Genomic DNA, 25,549 nt, shown 5'->3' with positions numbered 1-25,549 from the left:
TTGGCCAAGTTGCAAGCTGTGAAACTCACACAACAAATTCCTGAACAACCATCTGAAACCACTGAATCTAAAGATCAGAAAATGCAAGAAGCACCTCAAAAGAAAAGAAAATTCAGATACAAGCTTCCTTCTAAGAGAAAATTGGATTTCAGTGATGAGGAGATGGAAGACTACTTTCCCAAAGAGTCTACTTCTACAACAACTCAAACATCCATGCCCTCTGCGGTACATGAAGAATTCAAGATAGATCCATCCAAGAATTTTCATGGTGAACCTATCATTCCAAAGGATGAGCCAATAGATTGGGAGAGTCTACCAATTCCTGAACTCAATCTACTTCATTTCATGAAGCCAAAGAAAACAAAGACCAGAGCAGTCAAGAAAGTGAAGCCCTCAACTCTCAGATCCAAGTCCCTAACCAAAGCCCAAACCAAGGTCAACAAGGGAGATATCATGTACATTTGTGACATCAAGGAATTCTCTGATCTAAACCTCCATCTAGATGAACTGGAAGAAGTTAGAGGGATTGATGCTTACAGGAATCTACCTGAAAGGCTAGTATTCAAGTACAAGGGAGGAAAAGAGATGACAAGGCCACTTCATAGGATTCTTCAAGAGAGCCAATCTATACTGATAAAAGTCTATTCATCTTTCAAGAAGAACTTTGGATTCAATGTGACAGCTAGAAGACTAGTTCTAAAGAAGATTGAAGAACTGTGGAGTATTAGAGCAAAAAATGCACTCCCAAAGACTTTAACTATTCCTTACACAGCAAGTAGAGTGCATTTAAGGCCCTACTGGCTGATGAAATTCTTGGATTATAAGGGAGTTAGAAGATTCTTCAGACTAGAGGACCAGCTGAGCATCTCTAGCAATGAGACTTTACTGGATATACAAGAAATGATAGATCTGTCAAAAGCTGATGAACTTGAATTCCACAGATAGCTCCAAAATCAGATAGAAGAAAACAACAAGAAGCTTGGAAAGAAATCCAGACCATCAAGGAAATAGATCAATCTGCTCAGATTAGACGAGCACCTTGAAGATGACTGTGAGAAAATCTTTGTATACGTTGTCTTGTAAATTCTTCAGTAAATTTTGTAGCACTTTTTAGTTTTATCTACTACCTTTTAAATCTATATTTTTAAGGTGTTTTGTTATCATCAAGTTTCTCTTAATATATGGCTACAATTATAGTAGGCATAAATTGGGGGAGATTGTTGAGAATATGTTGTGAACTTGATGATTACATTAACAAAACACCTTAGTAGATTTAACTTAGTGAAAAATGTAGCACTCGACGGATGATCAAATATAGTCCCGACGGATGAGACAATTATAGTCCCGACGGATGATGATTTGACATCCATCGAGTAAGTAGCTTATGTAATAATAAGTATTGTAACTCATTTCTGCAAACAACTTTGTATAGATTCTTAGTAGCATATGAGTCATGTTGACTCTCATTAGATATGCAGAATAGGTTGATTAATTGTAAATATAAGATGTCTTGTAATTCTGTATAAGTGAAATGAAGTCAAGTGTCAAATAGCTACCCGACGGATGATCAACAAAGCTACCCGACAGATGATCAACAAAGCTACCCGACGGATGACAAGCATGTACCCGACAGATCATCAATTCAAATGTCTGTTGACAGTGACAACACAGTCACATGCGTTGGGTGTTTGCAAAATGAATGTGGCAGCCTGTTTAACAGGAAATGAAGAACAAAGAAGCATTACCATTTCCATGCAAGTTAAGAAGATTTTCAAAGATGCTGGAATAGAGTAGTGAAGCAGCATGGAGTTTGACTTGATAGTTTTGTTTTATTATTCTGTCTTATTATCATGTAAACTCGGTGATATATAAACCAAGTGTAGCTAGTAGAACAAACAACTAAGCAAACACTTTTAGAAGAGAAATAGAAAAAGCTGTAACTGTTAAAAATTTCTCTGTAGTTTGTTTGTTCACTTGTAAAGCAGCTGTGAGACAATTTGTTCTTCACAGAGTTCTTAATTCGATATATATATATATATATATATATATATATATATATATATATATATATATATATATATATATCGTGGATACCTTCAAATCCACCAGAAAGTTTTAAAGACTTGTATTTTTATTACTTTATGTTTTTGATTTATTTAACTTGTGATTCCGCACCTTGCAAATTAAAACACATATATATATAGTTTGAGTTAGAAAATTTTATAGTTCAAGAAAAAGTTTACTAAAATTACATTCAACCCCCCTTCTGTAATTCTTGCTGCATTGTTAGGGACTAACAATTTTGATCTTGAGCCAGTTTCTCTATCTTCTTTATGTGCTCAATTATGATGTGTAGAGTCTCATCTTTAGAATGCATAAATTCTACCCAGGTGTATCTTGAGTAGTCATCCACCATCACAAGTGCATATTTGTTCCTTGAAATTGATAAGACATTCACTGGCCCAAACAAGTCCATGTGAATAACTTACAATGGTGCACTTATGAAATTCACAGTTTTTGACTTGTGCCTTGATATTTTCATTTTACCTTTCTGACAGGCTTCACAAACTTCAATTTGATCAAACTCTAATTTTGGCATGTCTCTCACCAACTCTTTCTTGACCAGAGTATTGATTGCCTTGTAGTTTAGATGTGAGAGTTTCTTATGCCATAACTTGCTTTGCTCTATGGATGCCTTGGTGTGGAAGCAACAAATTCCATCCTCATTTATTGAGTCCAAGTCTGCAACAAACAAGTTTCATTTCCTTGCTTGGTTTTCTTGCTAATGAAAATACATTCTTTTTTATCAAATAAAACTTTAAAACCTTTGTCTGCAAACTGGCTGACACTGAGAAGATTTACTTCAAGACCAGCTACCAATGCTACATCTTTAATTACAATATTTCCAAAAATAATCTTGCCATATCCCATTGTGAATCCGTTGCTGTTGTTTCCAAAGGTCACCAAGTGGCCAGCCTTCTCCTTAAATTATGGTAGCAGGGCCTTATCACCTGTCATATGCCTGGAGCATCCACTGTCTATGATTCTTATGACCTTCTTCATTTTGCCCTGCATACAATGAGTTTTAACTGTATTTAGCAACCCAAGCAGTGTTGGGTACTTTCTTCCTGTTAACTAATTTAGCGTAAGTAGAGTTAGAAGTCTTAGAAAGAATAGCATTCATAGATGTTTGTGCATTTTCCCTTGCATCTATAGATCCCGTACTGAATTCTTTGAGATCTACTCTCAGCTTGTGGAAACTTTTCATTACTTTTAAGTTACAGGGAATGTGGTCAAACTTATCACAAAATGAATAGGGATCATTTGCCTTGGCTTCATTATACTTGCAGGCTCCTTCAGGTGGCATGCTAACAACCTTTTTACAAAGGTGAGTTAGGTATTTCACAGAGCCACACTTTTGACATTTCTTCTTTGGAGCATCTGTAACATAAGCAAAATTGTTGCTTTTGTTTATCCCAATCTTCCCATTTCTATTCTTATTCTTCTTTCTTGCATCTTCAGTTTTTATTTCCTTGACAGGTGTCTTAGAATCTTGGTTATCCATGAGCTTCTTTTCAGCATAGCTGGAACATCTTCATCTTTATTTGTTTTCCCTTTTTCACCTACATCTTTCTTCTTGTTGTTCAAGGCATCATAATCAAGACCAATAGCAATATTTGCACATGGCTTGTTCTTCTCATGGTATTGTCCAACCAACTTAGATGCATTCCTGAAAGTTTCAACTTGACTTCATTCTTTTCTAACTTTTCCCTTTACACAACTTGAATCTTATTCGCACACTTGAGCTTGTTCTTCAGATATGCATTTTCTTATTTCACAGCTTCAAGCTCTACCAGCAACAACTCAGTTTCCTGTTTCTCATTTTCAAGCTTCTCATTTATCTTTGCCAGTCTGCTAACCTCTATATTAGCACCAACCATACTTGTATGAATGTGAAACATTTTTGTGATCATCTTTTCTACAGTTTCCTTATATGGACTCACATTTAAATCAATGGTGGAAAGAGTTGGTACCTGTGTTTTTGATAAGGATGACTCTCCTTGCTCCCAGGCCATAAATGCATAATTTCCAACTTCCTCATCTTCATCATTATCACAATCATCCTAACGCTTTCCCTTTACAATATTGGCTTTGCTTTGTTATTTCTTCTGAAGAGCTTAATACTTTGCTTCCAGTTCAAGATAAGCTTTTTCTTTCTTTACTTTCTTGGGTTTCCTGCATTCTTTAGCAAAATGGCCTAGCTCATCACAGTTATAACACCTTATCTTTGATCTGTCAACAGATCCAGTTTTGTAACCATTTTTGCTATCAGATGTATACTTCCCTTTTCCTTTCCAGTTGTTGTCTTTGTTGAATGATTGTCCTTTACCCTTGAAGAATCGTGGCTTCTTTACTATAATCTTAGAGAACTTTCTTGCCAGATAGGCCATTGACTGATCTAGCTCCTCAAGTTCATCCAAGGTGTAGACTCATATTCTTCCAATTCCAGTATGACTTGTTCCTGTGAATTATTGTTTCTTTGCTCACTTGTTGACGCAACTAGAGTCTGGGATCTTGGCTCATCATTAGAGGTCTGGATTTCATTGATAATTAGAGCACTTGAACCATCTACAACATGCCCTTGACCAGCTCTTAATGATTTCCTTTGAATCATCTCTAATTCATATATTTTTAAGATTCCATACAGAACTTCTAGAGTTATTCTGCTCAAGTCTCTCCCTTCTCTGATTGCTAAAATTTTCTGTTCCAAATGATCAGGGAGTGTAAGCAAAAACTTCAAGTTCTCTTCTTCAGCTTCATATATTTTTCATGGAGCTGTAAGTCATTTATCATCTTGTTGAACCTTTCAAACACATCAGTGATACTTTCTTTTGGCTTAGACATGAAACCCTCATACTGTGAAATCAGTATCCTTCTTTGATTAGAACTAACTTCCTCAGTTCCTTCACATAGTATTTCAATCTTTTCCCAGATCTGCTTAGCAGTGTCACAGTTGATGATATTTTTGTACATTACATTGTCATGTGACTCTATTAGGATAAACTGCAAGCCACTGTCCAGGGAGACTTTTTCTTTCTCAGGCTCAGTGTACTCTGAAGGGTCTTTAGGAGGATAATGAGCTCGAATGACCATGTCTCCATCTATAGATTCCTCAACTCTAATCATAAGAGTGAAAGGCCAATTTTTAAGAATCTGGATATATGATGGATTGGCCATCCTGATAAACAGCAACATTTTCTTCTTTCATAGAGTGTAGTTAGTTTTATCAAAAGTAGGAATTTTGATACTACTGATTTTATGTGTATTCATTCTTCCAAGATCTTGAATCTGTTTGCTTTCAGCTTTTGCTCTGATACCACTTGTTAGATAATGAATTACATACAGGAGGGTGAATGCGTTTTTATATTTTTATGCTTTTCTTTAAGGTTTTATGGTTGTGAATAAAGTAAATTAAATCTTGCAATGAAATGTGTTAATACTGAAATTAAACAAGCAATAATAGTGAACACAAATATTTCAAAACTCACTAAATTTTATAATAAAATTAAGAATGTTTTGCTACAAAATATCTAGGCTCTTTATTGATAAAGATCTTAGCTTCTTCCTTGAGAGAATACAAGATTGTCTTATCTTAAAATTCTTTTACTAACAAAGCATCTAGTGTTTACTTTATAGAACAGTAAATACTGGTTTTTACACAGCATGCAAAGGCATGTATTAAACCCTATTTTGGATAATCAAATCTTTCTATTTCTGGCTTTGTATCTTTGCAATCTTGCACACCTGTGACTTTACTTTGCCATTTAATCTTGGCCTTTGATCTTGTACTCTTCAAGTTTCTTTTGTAGACTTGTCAATCCAACTGATTAGATTGTTTATTGATTGCTGATCTTGGATATGAACTAGTCTGTACTTTGTACTTTGAGTTTTACCTCGAGATCTCCAGTTTGGTATATAGAGAACTTGACATCTCGATAAGTATATTGGCTTATCGAGATCTCTACTCACTCTATAGTTATTTTGACTTATCGAAGTCTCTGAGTTCTCTATAAGAGAATTTGGCTTGTCGAGATCTCTTATCTTCATGTCTCCACTTTTGCTTATCGATAACTCTGAGTTCTCTAGTGATAACTTGGCTTATCGATAACTCTGAGTTCTCTAGTGACAAATTAGCTTATCGATAACTCTGAGTTCTCTAGTAACAAATTGGTTTATCGATAACTCAGAGTTCTCTAGTGAAGAAATGACTTGTCGATATCTCCATTCTTCATGTCTTCAAATTGGCTTGTCGATATCTCTGAGTTCTCTAGTAGCTTTTCCTGACTTGTCAATAAGACATTCTGGAGTTCTCGAATGACTTCTCTATAACACTTAATATGTGACTTGTAGAGATCTTGACTTCAAATATTTTTCTAAAAATAGATTTATTTAACTCCAAGTGTCTTCATAATTCTTCTGAGGCATGATCTTCTTGATGTTCTTCCAGATAGAATTCTTAGGCTTGATACTGTTTACAAAAAAAGACTCCAGTCTGCCCTTAAATATTTTTACAGACTTAAGTGATATAATACAAAATGCAAACTTAGATTACAATACAACTTACTTAGGGTTGTCAATTTGACTTAGTCTTGTTATTGTACAGGCATGTCTTGCACAACAACAATCCCTCGCATTTTCTTCCTTTTCAGGTAGCAGTCGAAGGATGTTCTTGGCTGGCCAAAGACTGTTCTTTCATACCAAAAGGATTCTGGGCATAACTTTTGGCGTCATCTATGGGAACTACAAAGATTATAAATGAGATACAGAGAAAATAAGGAACACTCACCACCTGGCTTCACTCCTCACGACGGAGGACAGAAGTCCTCCTTGGTGGATGCCGATGGAGTCATCAAGTTAACTCCCGAAGAGGAGGCTTTGCTTCTGAAGATCCATACTGAAAAGTTAGCTGTGGAGAAGGGAAAAGCAAAAGATGATCCAGTCGAGAAAGAAGCGGAGGCCAGGGCGAAATGAGGAGAGACTGATGCGCTATGACTGAAAGCCTTGTTGCTCTAGAGGGAAGAAATTGAACAACAGGAGAAGGCACTTCGCGAAGCATTGCAAGCCGATGATCCAGAAAAAACCACAAAACCAAGAAAAGAGCGAAGGGGGTATGACGAAGAAGATGAGTCTGACTGTAATTTGTACCCTAGGAGGAAGCGAACGAAGCAACACTTATCATCTGATTCATGTAAAGAACTTGATAGGTCCCGAATAAGGATAACTCTCCTGGAAAATGCCATGTTTGGTGACAGGAGGGTCGACCGAGAACAAATTGTGACCAAAAAGATTTAACAGTAGCGATATGAAGCCCTCTAAACCCGGGTCAGAAGTTTGGGGTCCACAATGCACACACACATACACACCATATTTAAACCTGTTTATGAAAATAATATATATGCAATGACCCTATTTACCATAATCCAAGGATCGAAGCAGTTTAAAGTATGCCCACAAGTCACAACCGTACCAAATCCCAGTTTATTTACAATGGAAGTAAACTTTATTACAAACTATCAACACAAACTAGTACAAACATCCTCTGCTAGCTTATTCCATTTCAACCTGGATACCTAGCTCGCACGCTTGTCTGGGGATCCTCACTACCACTAGTTTCCTTTTTCACTGGAAAAGAATATAAACAAATTTGCAAGAGTGAGCTCTAGCTCATCAAGTCACAATAACAACACTGAGATTAAACAATGATCAATTGAAATGATATAAGAAATCAAGTTTCTTGATAAGCATTGATTAGATTGGATATTCACTATTATTTTAAAAACCAAGGTTAGGCTGTTGATCATTCACGCACTAACCCTGAACAAGGCTCCCAGCTTTGCCCTATATACTGGATCCAAGGCACACATTGGCCTATTATGACCATGAATCTGGTCCATATTTAAAAACAATCCAATTCTAGAATAATAATTTGATAAACAATGTAAATCAATAAGCTGAATCATAAACAACATTTATCTCGGAATATAGGGTGATACATAATTCCATGAAGGTATAACAAGGAAATCATAAAGATTGGCTTTTAGTCAAGGAAAGAATCAGAAAGTAGAAGATCAAGAGTTCAAGGGTTACAAGATTTGGTCTTCTGTTATACAAGGCATAAAGGTTCGTATGTTAAGAAATTCCATATCAAGAATCAGTATATGGTATATATATATTTGTGGAGTAGTATCGTATATGTTTGGTTCGTATTTGAGATTTCAACAATCAATGGTTTACGAAGAATAAGGCTTATGGCTCAAGATCAATAAGAATCGGGGTTTAGGATAAAGTACTTCAAAGTACTTGCAATATAGAACAAGAACTATTTGGAATAATTGCAACATAATGAAGAGAGTTTGAAAATACTTGCAATTATTGTACAAGAAAGTTCAAGGATACTTCCTTTATAACAAGAGAGATTAGAAATACTTTCCTTATCAATTCACTTTTACTTTACTCGTACTAGTCTACTGGTTTTCACTCGCCAATCACTTGATTTCCCTTTCTACGTCTCCCTTCCTCTGTTAAACATCATATCTATTTATCAGTACTAATTCTCATCTCATTCTACATATTACAAGCTTCTATCTACCCTTCGTTTTATCCAAATCCGACGTACAGATTGAAAGTTACGATACAAACCGTCAAACAATGCACATATAGGCATATTATACATCAACCGGATCACATATAGCACGTAGAACGTAAGATATTCAATCAAAATAATTATTCAAAGAAGATTCGGGTTTAAAAATGATTTTTCAAGTATTTAATACGAATTTTTGAACATTTTCCGGAATTAAAACAGGTCTCCAAATTATTTTATAATTAAATAATAGGGTTCGAAGACCCGAATCTGACTTTAGAATAATTTAATATTAATTATCGATCCTTGATATAATTTCAAATAATATTTTAAAACTCAAAACTATTTTTCAGAATTTTTATATCCAAATAAATAATTAAATCTAATTAAATAATCAATTAAAATTAATTAATAACTAATCAAATTAATTAATCAATTAATATTTAAATTAATTGACTAACTAAATAATTAATAATCAACTAAAATTAATTAAATAAATAATTAAGATTTATTTTTGAACTAAAAATAATTTTCAGAAAATAAATAATGAATTTTGGAATTTTTAAAATAATTAAAATCAATTTATAAAAATAAATATAAATAGATTATCATTTTATAAGTTTTGTAAACAGAAATTCAACATTTGTAAAAATCCTGAAACTTCAGTGACTGGATTGCAAAAACAGGTTTTTTGGGAAAATTTGGATAAAAAACGGGGTAAAACCCGGGTCAAAATCGACCCGAATGGGTCACCCAAAAGCTGAAGAACCCGCTGGAAAAAGTAGAATTCGGCGTATCGAATTCGAGCAAATCTTGAATCGTTTGGTTTTATTCTTTGTTATAACAAATTTCTGAGCATGCCAGCAACCCATATCTGTGATTTGTTTCTGTTCGTAACCCCGGAGCTGCGTTTTCCGGCGAAAATGCCATTAAAACCGGCAAGCTACGAGCTTTTTCCGGCAACTCGATACAATCAACCAACACAACAATCAAATAATGAATCGGTTCATTTTGAGACGATATATAAGTTGGGATTAATCACACATACCCAGAATCAACAGAAATGAAATCCCCAAATCGAATTAAGAACATTCAAACAATTAAAAACCCTAATTTTACAAATTCAAGAATCAAACCTCAATTTCTATATATTATTGAACTCCAAATTAGACATATAATATACCAAAATGATCATGAAGAAAAGATCTACATGATTCAAGCATCAAATCACATAAACAACATCAACATCAAAAATTCCTCTTTTAATCACTAATTAATTTGAATTAAAATAATTAAATAATAAAATCACCTTGATTTCTGTGTAATATCCGGAAAAATTATGTGAATATTTGATGTTAAATAAATAAATTATATATGTTTATATAAGTTTAAAATGATTATTGCCATGATATTATGTGTTATAATTGTTATTTGTGTTCCCGTGTGGACCATAAATTTTTTTTGAGTAATTAATATATGCTTAAAATGCATTTATATGAATCGACCTGCAATTGGGACTTGTATTTATTTTGATATAAATTTTATATTTTATCGCTTTTAAAATTATTCCCCATAATTATTATTTTTGGGCCTAATTATTTTAATTATGGGAATAAAAATACCCTTATTTGATTTTGGGTATTTATTTTACAGTTAATATAAATAGCTTAAAACTGATTTTTTTTATTCATTATTTTATTAAATTTCAGAAAATCAAGAACTTGTTCTTGGGGGTGAAATTCTTTCTCAAACCTTTGATCAATGATTTTGAGGGTTATAGGAATCTGTTGGTAGCGTTCTTGATATCAAATTAAAGCCCTTGAAGAGAGCTTTCTGTTCGTACAAAGATCATCATCTGAGATTGAGTATTGGTAAAAAATCAAATTTTAGGTCATGTTCTTGAATTTCGATTTTGAGATATGATGATTGTTGATTGATTTATATATTATAGATAGCTTTAAAACGATCAGAAGAGTCGATTTATATGTTTAAATCAGTTGTTTAAGTCCCAGATATATATCGACGAGTTCTTGGTTTTTGACGTTTTTCTTTTCGATTTCTTGATTCATACAGATTGTTGTTGTTAGAGTTGGTGATAGAAATGGATTATACATACTCTGAGCTCCATTTTCGTATATAGGTTGTTAGATTTGGTTGACAGTTGGGAGTTTTACGATTTTCCAATTTATTTCGCCGGAGAGGGGTTCAATTTTGATCGGAGATTGTTGTTCTGTGTTGATCGGCTGTGTTTGTTAGTACAGAGCTATTGCCAGTAGATTATTGAACGATTTGGACTGAAAAACCAGGTTTAATCCTCTTATTTTAGACCCAGAAATGGTCTCGCCGGAATCGGCAATAACCGTCGGAATCTGGGCTAAACCCAGTTTCCGGCCGACGTTCTTGGCGACCCGGCTGAGACCCGTTAACCCGGTCCAACGACCCGGTTTCGATCTTTAATTCCCCAGAATTCTGTTCCTAAACCTGTTTATGCTTAGTTCTTTTTATTTTTAAATCAAAATTCATTTTTATTTTCTAAAAACCATTTCTTTTATTTAAAAACTCATTTAGAATTATTTATAATTCTAAAAAAAATATTTTCTTTTATTATTTTCAAAAAAAATTCAATTTGATTTAAATATTTAAAATTTATTTTAGTTAATTATGTATGGATTTAATTAATTGATTAATTTATTTAATCAATTAATTTTATCAATAAATAGTTAAATAAATTTAAATTATTTATAATTAATTCAAATAATTCCTAAAAATTATTTTCAAACTTTTAAAAATTATATTTTGGTATTTAAAAATTAATTAATATTATTATTAATTCATTTAATTCTATTTATTTCTTATTTTTTTTAATAAATAAACCGTTCATCCGTTTAATACGAAGCAAACACGTATAAACTCAGAAAAATATTACGCTTCCAATAAAAATACTTTTGAGACCTAATTTCTTTTGTATAGCAATGTCATTTAATTTGTGAGTCATTCTGAGTCGGTATTTGATCGATAAACACTGTTATTGACCTGATTTCAATTCTGATCGTACTGAGACATATCTTATGACGATCTGACTTATGTGTTACATGAAATATGTGATTACATGATACATGAATAACATGATTACATGTTACGTGATATGCATGCTATCTGTGTACAGTTTTAGAATGCCATGATTAGTTATAAACCATTGGGTAGACATCAGGACGTATAGTTACGTCGATTGAGTTTGATTCTGTCAGTTAAGATAGTCCTTTTGTTTATAGAATCGTATAGCAAGGAGTGCAGTCAAGTGTTAGACGAAGTAGTAGCCAGCAGCTATAAGCCAGAGTTATAGTGAGAAGTCATCGAGTATACCAGGAAAGTTTTCTCCCCTATTCTAAATTCTGAATAGCTTATTGTTTACATATTCAAAATATGAGAATTGTTTATAAATACTCTGATAGCGCAGCAACAGCAACAACAGCAGCAAGCAGCAACACCAACTGCAGTGACTTTTAAGCAGTTTCAAGCTGTGAAACCAACTGAGTTCAAAGGAAGTGCTGATCTCGTGGAAGCCAATGCATGGTTCAAAGAGATTGAGAAGGCTTTTGACTTAGTCGGAGCGGGAGATGAACAAAAGACCAAGTTTGCAAGCTACTTTCTGAAGGGCGAGGCGAACTATTAGTGGGAATCCACGCGAGCATTGGAAGGAGGTGAGTTTGTAACTTGGGAAAGGTTTACAGAGTTGTTCCTAGAGAAGTATTTTCCGAAGTATATGAAGAATCAAATGGAGATTAAGTTCTTGAACCTGACACAGGGTGATCTTATTATCGCTGAGTATGAAGCTAAGTTTACTAAATTGGCGAGGTTTGTGCCAGATCAGGTTGATACAGATGAAAATAAAGCAAGAAGATTTAAACAGGGATTGAAATTTTTGATTCAGAACAAAGTGGCCATGTTTGAACTGACTTCATATGTGGCAGTGGTTCAGAAAGCGATGGTGATTAAAAGTAGAAGTGACATGTCTCAGAGAGAAAAGGATGAAAAGAAAAGGAAAATGGAAACCTCAAGAGGAGGTCAGCAGCAAGGTAATTTCCAGGGACGATTCAACAAAAGGCTAGAGTTTCAGGGTAATAAGAATGTGGGATTCAGAAGACCACAATCAGGAAATGGGGGACAAGGTAGCCGTTTTCAGAATTCAAATCAGCAGAGGTCCAATCGTCCACCAATTTCAGATTGCAAGTTTTGTGGCAGTAAGCACTTTGGGGTTTGAAAAGCTAATTCTGTGTGCTATAAGTGTAATATGAAGGGACATCATGCATATGAGTGCCGTAATCAGATGTCAGAAGTTACATGTTTCCGATACGGGAAGACTATACATTATTCCAACAACTGTAAGGAGCAAGTACAAGGTGTAAATGTTCCAAGGATTACAGGACCATCATCTTAGGGTGTGGGAAGGATTGAAGGACCACCAACAAAGAACCAGCCAAAAGCCAGAACATTCAACATGACTATGAAAGATGTTGTGCAGAGTTCCGACATGGTTGCAGGTACGCTTCCAATCAACTCCGTAGATGCTAAAGTTTAAATTGATTCTGGAGCTACAAGATCATTTATTTCTTAAAATTTTGCCGATAAACTGCATTGTGAAGTTGAATTGTTAGAACAAGTGTTAATCATAGAATTAACTAATAAGAATCAAGTTCCCGTCGACCGAGTGTGTCTGAGGTGTGACATTGAGATAGGAGGACATCATTCTTATGCCAACTTAATACCTTTTAAGTTAGGGGAATTTGATGTTATCCTAGGAATGGATTGGTTTTCAGAGAATAACACTCAGATTGATTGTAAGAATAGGAAAGTGAGACTTCAGACATTGGATAATAAGAAGAAAGTGATATTTTGAGGGAGTAAGCAAGAGAAGAAGTTCCTAACGATAATTCAAGCAAAGAAGTTATTGTGTCAGAATTGCGAGGCATATTTAGCCCATGTGATAGACACCAGCAAAGAAATTCTAGCACAAGAAGCAATTCCAGTTGTTAATGAGTTTCCAGATGTCTTTCCAAATGATCTTCCAGGGTTACCTCCTGATAGAGAAATTGAGTTTGCGATTGATTTAGCACCCGGAACAGAACCAGTTTCTAAAGCTCCGTACCGGATGACACCAGTGGAGATGAAAGAGTTGGCAACTCAGCTACAAGATATTTTGGAGAAAGGAGTTATAAGTCCCAGTGTATCCCCGTGGGGTGCACCAGTGTTGTTTATCAAGAAGAAAGACGGAAGTATGCATCTGTGTATTGACTATCGAGAACTGAATAAGCTTACCATTAAGAAGAAGTATCTGTTGCCAAGGATTGATTTAAGATTGAAAGGCGTTGTATGGTTTTCTAAGATTGATTTAAGATCTGGATACTACCAACTGAAGATCAAGCCAGAAGACATTCCAAAAATAGCATTCAGAACCAGATATGGACATTATGAGTTTTTGGTAATGGCATTTGGATTAACCAACGCACCAGTAGCTTTCATGAATATGATGAATCGAGTATTCAAAAAGTATTTGGATAAATTCATGATCGTGTTCATAGATGACATTCTGATATATTCCAAGACGGAAGAAGAGCATGTAGAGCATTTGAGGATAGTTCTGGAGACACTGCGACAGGAGAAATTGTACGCAAAGTTTTCCAAGTGTGAATTTTGGTTAAAAGAAGTACGATTTCTTGGGCACGTAATTAGTAATAAAGGAGTGGAAGTGGATCCGTCAAAGATTGAAGCTATAATCAACTGGGAGAGACCAAAAACACCAACAGAGGTAAGGAGCTTCATGGGATTGGCAGGTTACTACAGAAGATTTGTGCAAGATTTTACAAAGATAGCTACGCCATTGACAAAGCTCACCAGAAAGAACCAGAAATTTGAATGGGAAGAGAAATACGAAGAGAGTTTCCAAAAATTAAAGAACAGATTAGTATCTTCTCCAGTGTTAGTCTTACCAAATGATCAAGGAAACTTTGTGATCTACAGTGACGCTTTATACAAAGGATTAGGATGTGTTTTGATGCAGCATGACAAAGTGATAGCCTACGCTTCAAGACAACTGAAACCACATAAAGAGAAGTATCCAACTCATGATCTGGAATTGGCAGCAATAATGTTTGCAATGAAGATATGGAGACATTATATGTATGGAGAAAAGTGCGAGATCTACACGGACCACAAGAGTTTGAAGTATATCTTCACACAGAAAGAGTTGAACAGGAGGCAGAGGAGATGGCTAGAATTGATCAAGGACTAGACTGCACTATCCACTATCATCCAGGTAAAGCAAATGTGGTGGCTGATGCTCTGAGCGGGAAACAAAGGTTAAATATGATCACTTCATCTAGGGAATTAATCAAGGAATTTGAAAAGCTTGAAATAGAGGTTAGTAACCCAACAGATGTGTTGTGTGCAGTGTCTTTTCAACCAGAACTATTAGAGAAGATAAGAAGATGTCAGGAAGAAGTAATGAGTCATGAATGAGACAGTTTGACAGGAGAAGAGATAGGGAGTCAAAAGGATGATAAAGGGATATTAAGATTTTCGTCCAGAATATAGATACCCAACGTAGCCGAGCTGAAAGATGAAACTCTTCGAGACGCTCACAACTCCAGATATTTAATTCATCCAGGGAGTACGAAGATGTATCGAGACTTAAGAGAAAACTTTTGGTGGCCAAACATGAAGAAGGAAATTGTGAAATGGGTGAGTAAGTATTACACTTTCCAGCGAGTCAAAGTGGAACATCAAAGACCCAGTGGATTGATACAGCCATTAGACATACAGAATGAAAGTGGGAACATATTGTCATGGATTTTGTAGTGGGATTACCGAGGACCAAGGCAAATCATGACGCTATTTGGGTTATTATTGATAGATTGGCGAAGTCAGCGTATTTTCTTCCAATTAACGAGGAATATACATTGGATAAACTGGTCCAGTTATATTTGAAGGAAATTGTGGTTCGACATGGAGTTCCAGTATCCATATTTTCAGACAGAGATCCTTGATTTAATTCAAGATTTTGGAGAAGTTTTCAAGATTGTCTCGGAACGAAGCTAAATATGAGTACCGCGTATCATCCGCAGACAGATGGTCAAAGTGTAAGGACAATTTAGACTATTGAAGACATACTAAGGGTATGTGAACTATATTTTAAAGGAGGTTGGGACAAATATTTTCCATTGGTTGAATTCTCCTATAACAACAGCTATCATGCTAGTATTGGAATGTCGTCTTACGAAGCCCTGTATGGCAGAAGATGCAGATCTCCATTATATTGGGAAAAATTTGGTGAGAGAAAGATTTTAAGTCCAGAATTGATCTAACAGACAAAAGAAAAAATAGAACTCATTCGAAAATGATTAGAGGCAGCTCAAGATCGTCAACGCAAATATGATGATCCTACCAGGAAAGGATATGGAATTTGAAGTTGGTGAAGTAGTGCTATTGAAGGTTTCACCTTGGAAAGGTTTATCAAGATTTGGAAAGAAAGGAAAGCTAAGTCTGCGTTATGTTGGCCCTTTTGAGATTCTAAGGCGTGTGGGAAAAGTCGCTTACGAGTTAGCCTTACCACCTCATATGCAGCATATCCACAACGTGTTCCACGTGTCAATGTTAAAGCGTTATTTTCCTGATTCCAATCATGTGATAGTATATGAGCCAATCGAGATTCAGCCAGATTTGTCTTTTGTAGAGCGGCCAGTGCAAATTTTAGATAAGAAAGAAAGAGTACTTAGGAATAAGTCTGTGTCTTTAGTGCGAGTCTTGTTGAGGAATCCCAAGGTTGAAGAGTCGACGTGGGAGTTGGAAAGCGAAATGCGATACAATTATCCTCACTTATTTTTCTAGGCTAATTCTGAGGACAGAATCCGGTTAAGGGGGGAAGGATGTAATATCCGGGAAAATTATGTGAATATTGTATGTTAAATGAATAAATTGTATGTGTTTATATAAGTTTAAAATGATTATTGCCATGATATTATGTGTTATAACTGTTATATATATAGTATTTTGATCTAATATTTCATTTGTGTTCCCGTGTGGACCAGAAATTTTTTTGAGTAATTAATATGTGCTTAAAATGCATTTATATGAATCAATCTGCAATTGGGACTTGTATTTATTTGTGTCTTTATCGAGGTACTCGTTTTATCTCGTTTTACGCACGTTTGAATGTATTTTATGTGTTTTCGGGGTTTTCTGTTAATTTATGGATCGTTTCTGTGTTTCAAAAATCAATAGACCGGGACCCCAATGGGGCATCAAAGTCCACAAAATTCATGTTTTTATTTTTATAAAATCAATCGTATTTCAAATACCCAGTATGTTAGGTCACACAACACTGTAGAAAGGGGGTTGAATACAGTGTAGAATAAAATCAAATCGATTTCGAACACAAGTAATAGTAAACAGATATATTCGATATAATAAACTCTGTTACAATGGAATTGTTCTCTCTTAGTGATGAACAAATATCACGAGAGCTGCTAGATTACAATGTATGATCTTCTCGATAATGATAACACATATAGTGTAAACCTATGTCTGTGTTTATATAATACATAATTACAAGATAACTTCTAATTGATATGGAATATAATTCTGTCTCCTAAAATATATCAACCAGATATCTTATACAATTCTTTAAGTCCTCTAACTATTTCCATGCATATCTTCTTTTTGTATTAGTCTCGATCTTCTTTCCTGTAAATCAGCTTCCTTCCTTAACTGTTAGTCCTCCAGTACTTAAGTTCTGATATTCATCTTCTAATATTATCTTCTGCTAATCTAAGTCCTGATATCCTTAAGTTCTGACTTCCAGTACGTACTGATTCCAGTAAGTATTTATATTTCCTATTTGTTAAGATCTGAAAATTAAACATGAAACATATTAGACATGACATCTCAAATATATCTAATAATCTCTCTCAACTTGTAAATTGTGCAAAATATACAAGTTAATAGATTTGATGATGTCAAAAACATTTAAGTTCAAATACAATAAAAGTTTAATATGACTATTAACTATAACTTACAGTCCTTTTAGCTTTACCAACTTCACTAGATCAGTCTGAATCTATAATGATTTTTAACAAAATCTCTTACCAGCTTGTCTTCAGCTTTCCTCAAAATTTCAACTAACTGTGCTTTGACCTGCATCAGTTCTTCATCTTTACTATCACCAACCTGATAAATGGTTGTTCTGAGAGCTTGAATTGATGTTCTTTCAAGTCCATCACCAAGTCTGATAACTCTAGGATGTGAAGAGTTTTCATTATAACATAAGCATTTTCCTTTCAGAATAACTTCCACCTTAGCAGAATTCTTCAGCATAGGAATTTCTCTTTCATCATCTTCAGTAATCATTGGTATATACTGAGAAGTCTTTGTACCATAGATTCTGAATAGATCTCTTATAGCCTTCAAAATGTATTTTGACCATCTTCTTGTAACATCAGATTTTACTTCCAGAAGATAGTGAATATGTTGAAGTTCTCTGACAAACTTCTTTAGCACATCAAAATCAGTTAGTCTGTAAGTTAATCCATCATAGAGAAATAAAATCAATTTCTCCTTTAGATTTTCTTTATCATGAGCATCTATCATGATTTGAGCAGACAACACCTTGTCAAGGTGCTTTTGTTTGATTTATTCATATGGTTTGTCTGTCAACATGAAAGGATCTCTTAGAGTAACTTCTACTCCTGTTTGTATATTCTCTTCATCAGAATCTAATCCAGCTTTATTTCTAGGTTGCTTGGATCTCAACCCAAATGTTGCTAGTTGATTCATCAAGAGATTGGATTTTGATTCAATTGGAGTAGCTTTCTTCCATAACAGCTTCTTCTTATCAGCAATTGTCATCTTTTCCAAATTAACTTGATCAGAATTTGTTGTTTCTTCTGTAGCTTGATGTTCTTCATTCTGAACAACTTGAGCAGTGTTAGAGGTTGTTTTAGATTCTTCAACTATCTTTCTTTTCTTCAGAATTCAAACAGTTTCATCTTCTATCAAATCATCATCATGCATTGTAGTTTGATAGACTGGAATGGAAGAACTTATCTTTATCTCAATCTTTAAAGGTTCACCAAACTTTTCTTTCCCTTTTGACTTAGGATCAATCTCAGTTTGTGATCTAGTCTTGGACTTTGAAGTCTCAGAGTTTGACTTTTCCCTGATCACAATGCCTTTTTCCTTAGGCCTTGGAGGTTTCTTTGCATCAGAAGCTTTAGACTTAAGATTTGTCTTCTCAGCAGCAAATCTAGCTTCTTCCTCCTTGAGAGTTTCCAAATCCATTCCTGGATTTTTTTCCAGAAATAATCTTCTAGCTATCTCCTCATCAAGTGTCTGGATTTTAGGATTTTTGTAATAAACAATAGTCTGCTTCCCCTTTAGCTTCAGAGTTTATAAAAACTTCTGAGAGTCTTTAGATCCTGACTGAATCTGAATATCAGAACTTGACTTCAGTCTTTTAGCATTTATAGCATCAGAACTTGACTTGTTCAGTGTAGATGATTTTCCTTGAACTTTTCCTTAACCTCTACTCTTATCAGAGTTTCCCTGGTCATCACTTTTATCATCCTTTTTCTTCAGTATTTCAGTAGGTAAGCATTTGGACTTAACTACCTTCTCCCCTTTTTTGGCATCATCAGGAAGTAAGAGAGAAAGAAGAAGTTCAACTGAAGATTGGATTTCTTCCAATTGAGCTTTCTGAGAAACTTGGTTAGCCAGGACCTCATCAATTTGGGCCTGTTGCTTCTCTTGAATCTTCTCAATGGCTTCAATTTTCTCAAGAGTAGGTCTGATATATATGTTCTTGTCAAGATTAAGCTGTAGATCTAGCTTATCAGCATGTTCCTTTAGTGTATCAACCTTCTCAAGAGTAGAAGAATGTAGACCTTGAAGATGTTTGGTAGATAGAGTAGTGATCTTGAGTTGTGTCTTTAAGTCAGCATTTGTGAGCAACTTATCAGCTTTAGCAATATGCTCTGTCAGAATGTTAGAACTTGGAATGAAATCAGTGTCATTCCACTTCTTGGTCCACTCCACACCTCTGAGAGTATCCTCTTAAGGAATAGGTGCTTCCTTTTCAACAAATTTCTTCACCAATTCTTCCTTCCCTAGTATAGGAACTGAAGTCTCAGCAGAAACACTGTCTTCAAAACTTGAGGAAGACTCATTATGTTCTGACAACACAACAGTGTGTGAAGAAACTGGAGATTCAGGAACAGCTTCATTTAAATTCTGAACATCAGAATTTATCTCCAGAGCTGGTGTGGTTGATGTAGATGGTATCTCAGCATTTAAAATTGGAAATTGAGTTGGAAATTACCGAGCTTTTATAGATGGAGCTTCCAGATAAAGAACATTTGGTATATTCAAATTATGAATATCTATTTCAGAATTTTCAGTGTGTTCTTCAGCATCATCTGTAGCTTTAATAGGTGAGACAGGAGGGGTTACAACTGTATCAGTAGCATTTTCTTTGGCTTGAGCTAGAAGGGCTTCAATGATAATCGGTTTTTGTGAGATCAGAGATTCCTGATCCCCTTCCTCAGCTTCTTCAGTATCTTCTGATGGAGCCTTAGCCAAATACCTCCTAGCCTTCATTTTCTTCAATCTCCTTGCCAATGAAGGAGTTGCTTTAGCAGCTTCAAAACTTACAGATTTCTTCTTCAAAGTATCAAAACTTTGAGCTACAGTTTCTTTCATATAAGTAACATTCTCAGCTTCAACTATCACAGGTTTTGATGCATGAACTCGTGCTTCAATTGTTTCCTCTTTATCACTATCAGATTCATCTCTGAGAATCATCTTCCTTCTCTTTTGTGGAGGTTGAGGAACATACTTTATCCTCTTTGGCTTGGAAGATGAAGATCTGATGGTATGTGCTGATGATTCAGGTTGAGATAATTGAGGTGATGGTTTAACAGATGTTCTGATGGTAGATTTTGGTTGTGGTTGAGAAGTTTGAGGTGTTTGGGTAGTGGTGGTAGGTGCTGATGGTTGAGGTTCAGATGGTTGAACATCAGGATATAATGCAGTGTATGTAACTGGATCATAGATTATTAAGGCTTGTTTGACAGATAGAGGAATTCAGAGGGGTTTAACACAACCTTCTTATTATCAGTAGATAATAAGTCATTAAAAGCTCTTTTTGCTAGTCTAAATGATGGAATTAATTCACTAGCGGATTGGGGCTTATCATTACAGCAAAAACTATAAATAAGCTGACAGAATCTAGAAAAATAGACAGTATTCCTATCTTCTGTCATCCTATCCCCAATAAATCCTAAAACAACACTTATAATCAAAGTCAGTTTGATTAATGAGAGTATACCCGATTTGTTGACTGAGTATGGGGATTGCATCGAAATTAGAACATTTGTTGGCGAAGGTCTTTGTAATGCAGTCAAAGAAGAAACTCCATTCCCTCCTTATGTTGGATCTCTTTAATTGACCCAGCTTTGCCAATGTCTTTTCATACCCCAGACTGGCCATCATATTTTGAAGAACTAGCTCCTCAACAGTTGTATAAACGCAGTTCCCAGGCAACTGCAGTGCTTGACGAACCGTAGCCAGAGTCAGTACATGCTCATCCTCCCTTGTTGTAAAGATTATACTTGGGAACCCTTGAGCACCTCCATCATCATATATTCCACTTCTCCAAAACTCCAGTACTTGGATTCCAGAGACTGCATCAGGTTGGGTCAGAGCGTACCCAATATCAGAATTAGCAAGGAAGTCCTGAATAAAGTGAAGTTTCGATGGAGCTTCAGCCTTGCTAAGAATAGACGAGTAGTTGTTGGGAACAAACTTAGCTCCATTGAAAATCACGTCTTTTGGTGTCATCTCTGTAAGAAATTAAGTGAGAAAATATGTTGCGCGTTTGTGAGAATTCCTGTAAGAGAACGCTTCAGAGAATATTAGAGAGAGAAAATAAAAGAGATTAAGAATAGAAAAGTAAGTAAACGATTAGAAAATATTTTAACCCCTATATATATACTCTCTCCACTCAACAGTTATAATTTTGAAACATGGGATTCACTTTACACCTGGAAACATGTGAACAGTCAGTAAACAGGTAAAGCAGGAGTTAATGGGCACGTAAATTAAGCAATAATTACCGTGCATATGCAGTTTTTCAGGACAAACACGTTTACCACTAACCCATAATGATTATGACTATTTTTATCTTACCCAATATATTCTGATTTAAATATGACTGTTTCAGTTCTTACCACAAATAAGTCAAGTAAAGAATAATGCCACAGCATCAAGTATTTCATCGGGATTTAATATCAGAACTTAACTTATATCAGATTTTAACAATCATCAGAATATGGCTTCTGAACTCAAAAAGTGAATATCTTTTTCTGTGATTCTTTATACAAATACTGACTTGTTTTTTTCAGAGTTTAATCATCAGAACTTGTCCTCAGAATTTATGCAAATAACACTTAACTTTTTGTCAAAAACAACTTAATCACTACAATAATTTTCATCATTCATATGGAGTGAAAATATGTGCATTTAGCAAAATATCAGATAAAGATTAAAGTCTGATAAACTTCAGTACATCTTAGAAATAAGGCATAACTAAGAAAAGTGCTTAAAATCTGTCATCAGTTATGAAGTCTACTATAGAACAAATTTATGCAAGAGTCCACTTCAACTGTTTGTGCTCATTTTATGCATCTTTTGAAATTCCTTTTTACAGTGGCTTCTCAGTGTAAGTGAGTCACGACTTCTTATTAGAATTTATGTTGTTGTCATAGTATTTCTCCAATAATCAGAGAATGTGAAAAGTCACCAAGAAAATTTATTTGCTTTTCTAATGCATATTACTTAATACCAGCAATGCACTTGGGTCTTCCCTTCCACATATTTACTCTAGATCTCAAAGGAGTACCTGACTTTTATTTTCTTTTCTTTTGATAAGTGAGGCTTATCAGCATTTAGTTCATCCTAAAGATTTACTGACATCAGAATCTAACAGATACGAAGCAATAATCTAGTTTATGACTTAGTAATAAGATACACAAAGTAAACTTGACTAAGCTCAAAATCAGAATTTGCTTGTGTTAATGAGTTTCCACATAAACAGCTAATTCAAACATGGGATTTCTAGTATGTTAAAGACTACTAGGTCTGCATCTAGCATAATTATCCTCATTGGATTGAATAGTCACAAAACATTCAAAACACTATCAGAGTTTAAGGATCCACATCAGATAACAATCAGTATTTAATGAATTTCACTTAAAGAACAGATTTCATGAAGATAAGACAATCTGTAAACACTGATCATAAAGTCTGATGCACGAGAACAAAAACTAAGCAGATTTAGAGAAAGAACCTGAAACCATTCCAAGTTCATTTACCAGTCTTGTAAAAGTAGCTTCACATAGTGGTTTTGTGAATATATCTGCTAGTTGTTGATCTGTTGGAACAAAATGCAATTCCAATGTACCTTCCATCACATATTCCCTTATAAAATGGTACCTAATGTTGATGTGCTTTGTCATTGAGTGTTCAACTGGATTATCTGTCATAGCAATAGCACTTTGATTATCACAGTAAATAGGGATTTTAGAAAATTCTAACCCATAATCCAGTAACTGATTCTTCATCCAAAGAATCTGTGCATAACAGCTTTCTGCAGCAATATATTCTGCTTCTGCAGTTGATGTGGAAATTGACTTCTGTTTCTTGCTAATCCAAGAAACGAATATGCCTCCAAGAAATTGGCAGCTTCCACCAGTGCTTTTCCTGTCTATTTTGCATCCTGCAAAATCTGCATCTGAGTAACCTATTAGCTTAAAATCCGATTCTCTAGGATACCACAATCCCATATCAGCTGTACCCTTAAGGTACTTGAAAATTCTTTTCACAACTATTAAGTGAGGTTCTCTTTGATCGGCCTGAAATCTTGCACAAAGACAGGTAGCATACATGATATCAGGTCTACTTGCAGTTAAATAGAGTAAAGAGCCAATCATACATCTATAGTTAGTAATATCTACTGATGAACCAGTATCTTTATCTAACTTGGTTTCAGTGGCCATGGGAGTAGATGCTGTTGAACAATCTTGCATTCCAAACTTCTTCAGTAAATTTTTGTTGTACTTGGATTGACAGATAAAAGTACCTTCTTCATTTTGCTTAACTTGAAGGCCCAGAAAATAGCTGAGTTTTCCCATCATACTTATTTGATATCTTGACTGCATTAGCTTTGCAAACCTCTCACAGAGTTTGGCATTTGTAGAACCAAATATGATATCATCAACATATATTTGCACCAAAAGTAAGTCCTTTCCATGGTTGAGGTAGAATAGTGTTTTATCAATTGTACCTCTATGAAATCCATTTTCCAGAAGGAATTGAGTTAAAGTCTCATACCATGCTCTAGGAGCTTGCTTAAGGCCATAAAGTGCTTTGTCAAGCCTGTAGACATGATTTGGAAATTTTGAATCTACAAAGCCTAGAGGATGTTCAACATAGACCTCTTCTTCCAATTCTCCATTAAGATAAGAACTTTTCACATCCATTTGAAAGACTTTAAACTTTTTGTGAGCAACATAAGCCAAAAAGATCCTTATGGCTTCTAATCTAGCAACTGGTGCAAATGTTTCATCATAGTCAATACCCTCATGTTGAGAGTAGCCTTTAGCAACCAGCCTTGCTTTATTCCTTGTAATTATGCCATCACTATCAGTTTTGTTTCTAAACACCCATTTTGTGCCAACAACTGATCTATTCTTTGGTCTTGGCACTAGGGTCCAGACTTTATTTCTTTCAAATACATTTAACTCTTCCTGCATTGCTTGCACCCAATCGGCATCTTGAAGAGCTTCTTCCACTTTCTTTGGTTCAGTCTGAGATACAAAAGAATGATAGAGACATTCATTTGATGTTGCACTTCTAGTTCTGACACCTGCTTCAGGATCACCAATAATTAAGTCAGGTGTATGTGATTTGGTCCACTTCCTTGCAGATTGAAGTTGACTTCTAGAACTGGATCCTCCCCATGATACATGCTGTCTCCATCAGCATTTTCTGATGCTCCCCCTGTAGTTATGCTCTTTGAGACTTCAGAATTTGACTTGGATCCTTCTGGATTTGAAGTATCAGAGCTTCCAGAATTATCAGAATCAGAGTTTGAAGAGCCAGTGTCAGGTTCTGATGCTTCTTTAGAGTCTTGAGATGTGGTAGGATCTTCAGCTTGCTCCCCCTGGACAGGTGCATTTTCCTTTGGAGTTGTTACCACAGATTCAATGACATCAGTACTTACAGGTTCAGAGTTTAAGTCATCAGATTTTACAGAATCAGAATTTAAGTCTTCATTTTCAAATCTCAGCTGATTGTGATCATTGAAATCTTCAAGTCCAGTAATCTTCTTATCATCAAAAGATACATTGATAGATTCCATTACAACCCTTGTTCTTAAATTGTAGACTCTGAAGGCTTTTGTGGAAAGTGGATATCCAACAAAAATTCCTTCATCAGCTTTTAGATTAAATTTTGACAGCTGTTCAGGATGAGTCTTAAGAACAAAACACTTACATCCAAATACATGAAAGTATTTCAGATTTGGCTTCTTTTTCTTCACCATCTCATATGATGTTTTTCCATGCTTGTTTATGAGTGTTACATTCTGTGTAAAACAAGCAGTCTGTACAGCTTCAGCCCAAAAGTAGGTTGGCAGCTTTGCTTCATCAAGCATAGTTTGTGCAGCTTCAATGAGAGTCCTGTTCTTTCTTTCTATAACTCCATTTTGCTGTGGAGTTCCAGGTGCAGAAAATTCCTGTTTGATTCCATGCTCTTTGCAGAACTCTTCCATGATTGAATTCTTGAACAGTGCCATTA

The sequence above is a fragment of the Apium graveolens genome, chromosome 4 (assembly GCF_009905375.1).
Source record: "Apium graveolens cultivar Ventura chromosome 4, ASM990537v1, whole genome shotgun sequence".
NCBI lineage: Eukaryota > Viridiplantae > Streptophyta > Magnoliopsida > Apiales > Apiaceae > Apium > Apium graveolens.
The sequence above is the reverse complement of the archived record's forward strand: the minus strand, read 5'-3'. Positions refer to the sequence as shown.